This window comes from Triticum aestivum, chromosome 4B (assembly GCF_018294505.1).
Source record: "Triticum aestivum cultivar Chinese Spring chromosome 4B, IWGSC CS RefSeq v2.1, whole genome shotgun sequence".
Taxonomy (NCBI): Eukaryota; Viridiplantae; Streptophyta; class Magnoliopsida; order Poales; family Poaceae; genus Triticum; species Triticum aestivum.
This window is the reverse complement of record NC_057804.1, coordinates 169,650,693-169,660,776: the sequence shown is the minus strand read 5'-3', so window position 1 is coordinate 169,660,776 and position 10,084 is coordinate 169,650,693.

The window sequence follows — 10,084 nt, the reverse complement described above, 5'->3', positions numbered from 1 at the left end:
TTCTCTCGAAAGGAGTAAGTGGGAGGAAAGTAGAACTCGATGAAGTACTACCTCTTGAACTGGAAAGTAGTGTAGCTCAGGAAAATGTTCCTGTGGTGCCTACACCGACTGGAGAGGAAATTAATGATGATGATCAAGGTACTTCGGATCAAGTTGCTACTGAACTTCGTAGGTCCACGAGGACACGTTCCACACCAGAGTGGTATGGCAACCCTGTCCTGGAAATCATGTTGTTAGACAACGGTGAACCTTCGAACTATGAAGAAGCGATGGCGGGCCCAGATTCCAACAAATGGCTAGAAGCCATGCAATCCGAGATAGAATCCATGTATGAAAACAAAGTATGGACTTTGACTGACTTGCCCGATGATCGGCAAGCGATAGAAAACAAATGGATCTTTAAGAAAAAGACGGACGCAGATGGTAATGTCACCATCTATAAAGCTCGACTTGTTGCTAAGGGTTATCGGCAAGTTCAAGGGGTTGACTACGATAAGACTTTCTCTCCCGTAGCGAAGCTTAAGTCCGTCCGAATCATGTTAGCAATTGCCGCATACTATGATTATGAGATATGGCATATGGACGTCAAAACGGCATTCCTTAACGGTTATCTTAAGGAAGAGCTGTATATGATGCAGCCGGAAGGTTTTGTCGATCCTAAGAATGCTAACAAAGTATGCAAGCTCCAGCGATCCATTTATGGGCTGGTGCAAGCATCTCGGAGTTGGAACATTCGCTTTGATGAGATGATCAAAGCGTTTGGGTTTATGCAGACTTATGGAGAAACCTGCGTTTACTAGAAAGTGAGTGGGAGCTCTGTAGCATTTCTCATATTATATGTAGATGACATACTTTTGATGGGAAATGATATAGAATTCTTTGACAGCATTAAGGCCTACTTGAATAAGTGTTTTTCAATGAAGGACCTTGGAGAAGCTGCTTACATATTAGGCATCAAGATCTATAGGGATAGATCGAGACGCCTCATAGGTCTTTCACAAAGCACATACCTTGATAAGATTTTGAAGAAGTTCAAAATGGATCAGTCCAAGAAAGGGTTCTTGCCTGTATTGCAAGGTGTGAGATTGAGCTCGACTCAATGCCCGACCACGGCAAAAGATAGAGATGAGCATCATCCCCTATGCCTCAGCCATAGGATCTATTATGTATGCCATGCTGTGTACCAGACTTGATGTAAACCTTGCCGTAAGTTTGGTAGGAAGGTACCAAAGTAATTCCGACAAGGAACACTGGACAGCGGTCAAGAATATCCTGAAGTACCTGAAAAGGACAAAGGACATATTTCTCGTTTATGGAGGTGACGAAGAGCTCGTTGTAAAGGGTTACGTCGATGCTAGCTTCAACACAGATCTGGATGACTCTAAGTCACAAACCGGATACGTGTATATGTTGAATGGTGGGGCAGTAAGCTAGTGCAGCTGCAAGCAGAGCGTCGTGGCGGGATCTACATGTGAAGCGGAGTACATGGCAGCCTCGGAGGTAGTGCATGAAGCAATTTGGGTGAAGGAATTCATCACCGACCTAGGAGTTATACCCAATGCGTCGGGGCCGATCAAACTCTTCTGTGACAACACTGGAGCTATTGCCCTTGCCAAGGAGCCCAGGTTTCACAAGAAGACCAGGCACATCAAGCGTCGTTTCAACTCCATCCGTGAAAATGTTCAAGATGAAGACATAGATATTTGCAAAGTACATACGGATCTGAATGCCGCAGATCCGTTGACTAAACCTCTTCCGCGAGCAAAACATGATCAACACCAGAACTCTATGGGTGTTCGATTCATCACAATGTAACTAGATTATTGACTCTAGTGCAAGTGGGAGACTGTTGGAAATATGCCCTAGAGGCAATAATAAAAGGATTATTATTATATTTCCTTGTTCATGATAATTGTCTTTTATTCATGCTATAATTGTATTATCCGGAAATCGTAATACACGTGTGAATACTTAGACCACAACATGTCCCTAGTGAGCCTCTAGTTGACTAGCTCATTGGTGAACAAATAGTCATGGTTTCCTGACTATGGACATTAGATGTCGTTGACAACGGGATTACATCATTAGGAGAATGATGTGATGGACAAGACCCAATCCTAAGCATAGCACAAGATCGTGTAGTTCGTTTTGCTAGAGCTTTTTCTATGTCAAGTATCTCTTCCTTAGAGCATGAGATCGTGTAACTCCCGGATACCGTAGGAGTGCTTTGGGTGTGCCAAACGTCACAACGTAACTGGGTGACTATAAAGGTGCACTACAGGTATCTCCGAAAGTGTCTGTTGGGTTGACACGGATCGAAACTGGGATTTGTCACTCCGTATAACGGAGAGGTATCACTGGGCCCACTCGGTAGTGCATCATCATAATGAGCTCAAAGTGACTTGCCGGTAAAGTGACTTGTCTGGTCACGGGATCATGCATTATGGTACGAGTAAAGTGACTTGCCGGTAACGAGATTGAACGAGGTATTGGGATACCGACAATCGAATCTCGGGCATGTAACATACCGTTTGACAAAGGGAATAGTATACGGGGTTGCTTAAATCCTCGACATCGTGGTTCATCCGATGAGATCATCGAGGAGTATGTGGGAGCCAACATGGGTATCCAGATCCCGCTGTTGGTTATTAACCGGAGAGCCGTCTCGGTCACGCATATCTCGCGAACCCGTAGGGTCTACACACTTAAGGTTCGGTGACGCTAGGGTTCTAGGAATATGAGTATGCAGCAAACCGAATGTTGTTTTGAGTCCCGGATGAGATCCACGACGTCACGAGGAGTTCCGGAATGGTCCGGAGGTAAAGAATTATACATAGGAAGTGCTGTTTCGGCCATCGGGAAAGTTTTGGGGTCACCCGGTATTGTACCGGGACCACCGGAAGTGCCCCGGGGGTCCACCGGGTGGGGCCACCTATCCCGGAGGGCCCGCTGGGCTGAAGTGGGAGGGTAACCAGCCCCTAGTGGGCTCGTGCGCCCCCCCTGGGCCCCCCTTGCGCCTAGGGTTGGAAACCCTAGGTGGGGGGTGCGCCCCACTTGCCTTGGGGGGCACTCCACCCCCCCTTGGCCGCCACCCCCTTGGGAAATGGGATCTCCCAGGGCCGGCGCCCCCCCTGGGGGCCTATATAAAGGAGGGCAGGGGGGCAGCCGCACCCTTGTGTCTTGGCGCCTCCCTCCCCCTGCTACACCTCGTCCTCCTCCTGCAACAGCTTGGTGAAGCCCTGCCGGAGTTCTGCTGCATCCACCACCACGCCGTTGTGCTGCTGGATCATCAGCAACCTCTCCTTCCCCCTTGCTGGATCAAGAAGGATGAGTACGTGTGTTGAACGCGGAGGTGTTGTCCGTTTGGCACTTGGTCATCGGTAATTTGGATCACGGCGAGTACGACTCCATCATCACCGTTCTCTTGAACGCTTCCGCACGTGATCTACAAAGTGGTATGTAGATGCAATCTCTCTCCCATGACTCGTTGCTTATATGAACTCATAGATGGATCTTGGTGAAACCGTAGGAAAATTTTTAATTTTCTGCAACGTTCCCCAACACCTTTTTGGACTAGGAGAAGGGGGAAGGAAAGGAGAGAAGGAGAAGGAAAGAGGGGGAGGAAAAGGAGGAAAGGAGGGCTGGCCCCCTAGTCCAATTCGGTTTGGGCTAGGGGGGCCGCGCGCCCTGCCTCCTCTCTTCCACCACTTGGCCCATGAGGCCCATTGCTTCTTCCTCGTATTCCCGTAACTCCCCGGTACCACCGAAAATACCTGAATCACTCGGAACCTTTCCGATGTCCGAATATAGTCGTCCAATATATTGATCTTTACGTCTCGACCATTTCAAGACTCCTCGTCATGTCCCCGATCTCGCCCGGGACTCTAAACTCCTTCGGTACATCAAAACTCATAAACTCATAATAAAACTGCCATCAAAAGCTTAAGCGTGCGGACCCTACGGGTTGGAGAACTATGTAGACATGACCGAGACACATTTACGGTCAATAACTAATAGCGGAACCTGGATGCTCATATTGGCTCCTACATATTCTACGAAGATCTTTATCGGTCAAACCGCATAACAACATACGTTGTTCCCTTTGTCATCGGTATGTTACTTGCCCGAGATTCGATCGTCGGTATCTCAATACCTAGTTCAATCTCATTACCGGCAAGTCTCTTTACTCATTATGTAATGCATCATCCCACAACTAACTCATTAGTCACATTGCTTGCAAGGCTTATAGTGATGTGCATTACCGAGAGGGCCCAGAGATACCTCTCCGACAATCAGAGTGACAAATCCTAATCTCGAAATATGCCAACTCAACATGTACCTTCGGAGACACCTGTAGAGCTCCTTTATAATCACCCAGTTACGTTGTGACGTTTGGTAGCACTCAAAGTGTTCCTCCAGTAAACGGGAGTTGCATAATCTCATAGTTGTAGGAACATGTATAAGTCATGAAGAAAGCAATAGCAACATACTAAACAATCAAGTGCTAAGCTAACGGAATGGGTCAAGTCAATCACATCATTTTCCTAATGATGTGATCCCATTAATCAAATGACAACTCATGCCTATGGCTAGGAAACTTAACCATCTTTGATTCAACGAGCTAGTCAAGTAGAGGCATACTAGTGACACTATGTTTGTCTATGTATTCACACATGTATTATGTTTCCGGTTAATACAATTCTAGCATGAATAATAAACATTTTATAATGATATTAGGAAGTAAATAATAACTTTATTATTGCCTCTAGGGCATATTTCCTTCAGAACGAGGAAGAAGAAGAACAAGGGAGAAGATAAAAGTAAAGTTGAAAAGTGGTAGATGATTTGATCGATTGTGTGTTTTTCAATCGGCCGTCACCCCTTAGGTATATAAGAGGCGGCTGGACTTCCCGTGCAAGGAAAAGGCTTGGATTCACGTCCAAAACCCTAGTCAAATTCGGATTGGTTTTATCCGAACTTTACAAAACTGTTCTGTTTAAAGTGGCTGCACATTGCAGGTATTTTTTGTGATGGTAAACGACCTTTGATGGAAACGAGTCCAAAAGCAATCTTGACTATTTCAATGATACGGACAACTTTCTTGTTGAACGTTTTTTGATCAGAGGTCATCTTGAGGGTCAAATAGCTCATGCAAAACAGGCTATTATTCGCACTACCTCGCGCAAAACAGGCTATACTCGCGCTACCCATGAGACATGACGTCTTGTGGGGCGCGCCATTTTCTGCCACTTGACAGAGCTGCATTCCGATGGCTCTAACCTTTGCATACGAACTTGGATTAGAACGATATTTATATCAGAACTGATCGTTTCGACGACACGAATACAATCCATGTAGATCATTTTTCCATACGAGGTAGGCTTGGGGGCATAATGAGCCGAATAGTGTTCTGAATACAAAATCTCAGTATTTCGAACACAACTTCGGCCTTCGAGACGAGATCGGATGGCGATGACCCAAACTTCAAAGATGTTCATATCGACAATACGATTTTTTTATCTAGATCACTTCTCCATTTGAGGCCATATTAATTAAGTTCTTGACCGTGCCAAAATCTGGTGTCAACACATGCCCCATTGTTTTTCGGCAAAACTTGCATGCCGAAAAATAAATTGCAATGTATTTGTTCTAAGGATGATGTCAACACTCCATCGGCCATTTATATTTCTCAGGGCGATAATTATGTATCGGCCATGTTTATGCTAAGGGCGATAGTTATTTATCGGCCACGTCTTTGCTTAGGATGATAGTCATATATCGGTCGTTGCTTATTTGAACCTCTTGATGCAACTTGGGTGAAAGCTTCTCAACTTATTTAACAATCTGATGATAAGGTTCCATAGATATGTATCTCAAAGCCATCCTCCGAACCATATTATTCACCCTTTCGCTAGGATTTTGCAGATAATCAAGAATGAACTTCCTCCAATCCTTACTTTGCCTGAATAAAAGTTTCATTAGTGCCCGAGGTGGTGAGCTCCAATTCGGCCTTACCTATGTTTGCGAGAATAAGCATCTGCTATTGATAGATGTGCAATACACCATGACGGACATGGTAGCCAGATGCTTGCTATGCCAACTCTCTCTAATTGTCATGTCTAAATATATGAACAATTTTAATGCAACCCAAGTTAAATTTTGCATCTAGACATACCCCAAGATAAACTATAAGTGAATCGTCAAAACATTGATAACCCTTGGATATTTGTTGCACTACTCATAACGAATCACCGAAAGCCTCAATCCGAATAACAATGAATATTTGTCGTTGATTAATCGTGCATAAAAATATTCTAAGTGGCATGAGGCTTCAAAAAAAGTACCAGAAAGAGATATATAAACAACACCAACACTTTGGCCATTGCTATGAATTGAACCATCAAAACATAACCTCCAAAGTACTAGAGTGACAAGGCTAATATTAATATTATGCATGACATTAATCTGATGTTTAGTAATAAAATTAGCTATGATTTGGCCTCTTATAGATCTCAAAGATGCATAAGCCAAATCATATCCAAACAAAGTATAAGCCCACTAACCAATTCTGTAGCTATGAATTGGTCTATGCAGCATATATTCAATGACATCGGTCATGATGTCTCAACTCCATTCAATCATAATATAGGCACACATATAAATTTCCATGAGTTCGTACCTTGTCTCGCTCTCCAATCGAACTAAGGATGAAGTTAGAATACTACACCGGCCATGAATTGACACACTCTTAGGACGATAGATAAATATCGGCCATTACCATGTAAACTTCATTCAAAGCACATATAGCCGAAATAAACAAATGAAATGACAAATCAAGTATTTTGGCCCTTTGGATCAGCAACAAACTTGTAGCTAATCAAATGTATAGTGACTTGGTAATACCCTTTCATGACGTAAGAAATTATATTGCATCCATGGATTAAAATAAGCCCATTGAGGGTTACCAATGATACCTGATGATGAATTCCATGGCATAGGCGTTAATGGCATAGTTGAAGAATATGGATAATGTGTAGACCAAAGATGTTGAAACCTTCGGCTTGGTCCTTCATAGTTTTCACTATTTTCCTTCTTCACCTTTGCCGCACTTCTTGTAATGGAAGCTTGCACATAATTCTTATTTTGAGCACTTCCTTTGGGAACCCATGCCATATTCCTTTCTTCAAGTTCTTGTGCACTAAGTTTTTGTAATTTCTTCTTTTGCCAAAACGATAAGCCGAGCAGGCATCTCGGCTGTGATTCTGTTTTGACCAATGACAATTCCTTTTTGGCCTTGTGCACTCTCAACTTCTTTTCTTCAGATTTGGCACTTCGACTCTCAATAACTGGTTGCTTTGTCACATTGTCTTTAGTAGCCAATGTCAACACATTAATTGGCTCTTTTTCATTTGAGATCAAATCTGAAGTTGCACCCTTACGACCATCTCTTTTAACACGGTAAACTTGCTTGACCACCTCTTTCTTCTTCCTTGAGCACTGGACGGATTCCTTATGATTGAAATGGTCTTTAACATGTGATTGTTCAAATGTAGATCTTCTCGGAGCTGCATAATATTGGTGAGATGGTCTAAAATAAGATGGAGAATGTGCCCTTGTATCATACCTGTCCCATGATAGATATGGATCTATATGAGCATAGGGAGGCATCCACGACATTGGCATTGGCGGCCCAAAATAAGGATATGAATATGTTGCATTAAAATTCTCACTTTGCCAATACCAATCCTCATATTTGCGCCTTGGGGGTGATCTTGGTTTCTTTGCATGATTTGGCCGATAAGTATTCTTCTCTTCACTCTTCTTTTGATATTTATCCAATATTTCAACGAAGGTGATTTTTGATTTCTTACACTTGCGCTTATTTCGGCCTTTGTTTTCTTTTGGTTTGCTTTCGTCGATCATTGGGTTTGCTTGCTGCCCCCCAGTCCTTGGCGTCTCCATTGTAGCTTCAATGGAACTTTCGCCCTCAAGATTATGTTCATTATGCTCTTCAACAACTTCTTTACTTGAAAGCTTGGTCTCATCACCTGCAGTTTTTACCTTCTCTTTAAGTGGATCGGCTTGAACCAGCCGATGCAAAAACTTTCTGCCATTGGGACCAATCGGAATAGACTGGTCATCTCTTGGTGCCTCAACAAATTTCAATCGTCCTTTATCAATGGTCGATTTAGTTATTTGACGAAACATGTTGCAATCCTAAAAATTATGCTTGGACGAATCATGCAACTTACAATACATTCGTCCCTTGATAGATGTCTCAACATGGTGATCAAGAATTCTAATATAATTATTTCTCAACAACAAATCAAAGATTTGATCACACATGTTTAAATTGAAGGTATACCTTTTATCTTCTAGCCGGTCTTGATGTGAGAACGGCTTTGGAGGTAAGCAAATCAATGGTTTAGATTTTACATCACCCCACTCGGCTATGCATAGTGTTTTGCACTCTATCTCCGATGTCTTTGGATAAGGTATTATATCAGCATCGGATTTCTCAAAAGAACTTAACCTTGGCTTTAAATTTCTAAAATCAAAGTAGTTAGAACATGCATGCCTCGATTGAGACCAAGAGTAAGCCAAGTATGAAACAAGCAAATCCACCCATGTAGATACGAACTTTAAATAAAGCAATGAGGAAAGCCTTGATTGCAACAATAAGTCAGCATTGGTCTTTATAAATGGCGCAATGGGTTGACCGATATGTTCTATAACAATTTTATTGCTAACAAGTAAATTACCCTTCTTCATTGGTCTTTCAAAATTACTTAAGATGATTTTTTCTAATAGATGCATCAATAATAAAGTTTTGACCAAATCTGAAAATAGGTAAATTAGTTGCTAAACATACCTCTTCAAATATGTTAGGAGAGCATGATGGCGGTGTGACTTGAACAATATCTTGCTCCGCCTTTGGATGGCTCCCCAACACCTCTTCATCATCATTTTCTTGATTCTGTGCATCATTAAACTGAAGGTTTTTGTCGGCCAGACTTTGTTCGGCTACTTGTTCTTGTCCTTGAAGCTTGTCAATTTCTACGGCACGGAACTCATAGGGCAGGAAGCAGGTTCCATTAATTTCAGAAAAATCAAGCATCGTTTTTTTCCTATGCTTGCCATGCCCTTTATCAGTAATGCTTGCCTCGTTGGATTTGATGGATTCAGAATATATACTACTTGATTCGGGTTTTTCCACTGAAGCACTTTCATGTTCAGAACCATCCTTCTTTTCATTCATACTACCAATTGGCAATGCTTCTTTTATTTGAGCCAATTCTTTTTCTATTTGTTTTTGGCAGCGAGTGGAAAATTGGCTTTAAGTTTTTTCTCTATTTCAGACCACTCCGGATATGATTGCCCTCCAATGCTTTTAGATTCTTTTGGCAATGACACACGGGTGTTGTCGAAAATTTGCAATTGTGTAGGGGTGTATAATATGATGTAGTACTCGGTGAAGGCATATGCATTGTTGTAAAACCATATTTTTGCTCGCCAATTTTATCAATTGGCAAAGATTCATTTACTTGCAAAACTCTAGCTTTTGTTGCGGCATAATCAGGAAATAGCCCTTTTTCATGTTGTTCAAGGCAAATAGCACTAATCCTCTTATTCTGGGCTAAACTCTTCAATGCAGCCACCACTACCTCATCTTCTACAATATTTGGCACAACCGCTCCTATAAAATTTACATTTATTCGGCTGACCAGAAAAGTGTGAAGCTGAATTATGAGCATCTACAGTTGTGTATGGTGACGAAAAATTACTAGCATGATGTGTAGCATATGATGGTTGAGAGTAACTAGACGAACAGCTAGTAGTAGCATGGCCAATTCTCTCATTAATCGGCATGGTCGGATTAGAATATTGCAAATTAGTTGCCGATGAATAAAAGGGTAAAACACTTTCTTGCATGGCATTGGAAATTCTAATTTGAGGTGTTTCAAATTGATTAACCAAACCCATCATGTTGTTCATCGGCATATGGATTTGTGCAGTTGCCGATGCATGAGAGTTTGGATACATATGTTGTACGTTGCTAAAATCATAAGAAATTGAAGCATGA